This window comes from Octodon degus, unplaced genomic scaffold, assembly GCF_000260255.1.
Source record: "Octodon degus isolate 3935 unplaced genomic scaffold, OctDeg1.0 scaffold00197, whole genome shotgun sequence".
Classification (NCBI taxonomy): domain Eukaryota; kingdom Metazoa; phylum Chordata; class Mammalia; order Rodentia; family Octodontidae; genus Octodon; species Octodon degus.
In genome coordinates this window covers 1,660,503-1,661,607 of record NW_004524773.1, presented here as the reverse complement: position 1 = coordinate 1,661,607, position 1,105 = coordinate 1,660,503, and positions in this window count along the sequence as shown.

Below are 1,105 nucleotides of genomic sequence, written 5' to 3'. Positions count from 1 at the left end.
CTCAGTGGTCTAAAGCACCTACTTAGAACAAGCTTAGCAAAGCACAGGGACCGCGGTTCAATCCCCCAGCACCACATGCCAGCCAGCCCCACCCCCAGGTGGACTGAGCTGGCCACACACACATAAATAAATAAATAAAATTAAAAAAAAAAAGTTAAAGACCCTAATAGATCAAAGACTGACTTCTAGCAAAAAGGAGTTCTGCCAGCAGATGGCCTTCAGACTCTTAACTGCCTCAGCGGCTCTGCCCTGGGGACAAGCAGAATGTCCATCAGTGGGAGGTGAATGGACAAACACAGAATGGTGAACGACCATCTCATTCCATTATGTTTTGGGATTTGTTCCATAGCAATAGATAATGGGAATAGGGGTCTTCATACTCCCCGTCGTTGTTCAGGGAGTTACCATAGAGACACAAATCTGTTGAGGTCCTAGTAAGGACTATCACCTATCCCCATGTTTATCTCACTTCTCTCCGCCCACTTGCAGAGGGCTAGGTGGGGAATGTCAGTCCAAGGTTATACTATACTAACCCTACCCAGCAAAAGGGTGAGCACATGGCCAGAACTGGCCAATCAGACCACCCCATTGTCTGGCTCACAGGGATTGGTTAAAAAGTGGTAACTGTGACCAAGGCTGAGCCAATCAGAGTCCCCTGGACACCCTGTTAATGAAAGACTTCACCATATGACCACATGGCTTATGGACCTAAAGTAACATAATCATGGCTAACATTTTAGAGTGTTTGTTGTATGCCAAGCACTGAACTATATGTATACATTTAAATCATTTAATTTTCATGGCCTTGCCAGGGAGACAGCTCAGTGGCCTAAGTGCCTGCCTGGCAAGCACAAGGTCCTGAGTGCAATTCCTGGTACCACCAAAAAATAAAAAAAAAAAAAAAATCAATAAAAATCATGGCCTCCTTGAGGGGCAGTTACCCTTAACCCCATCTCATTTATAGGAGAAACTGAGCTTAGTTAAGAATGTCTCCCTAGCTGGGTGTGATGGTTCACACCCGTAATCCAAGCATTCTGGAAGCCTGAGGTAGGAGAACCGCAAGTTTAAGCCAGGCCTGGCAATTTAGCAAGACCTTGTCTCGAAA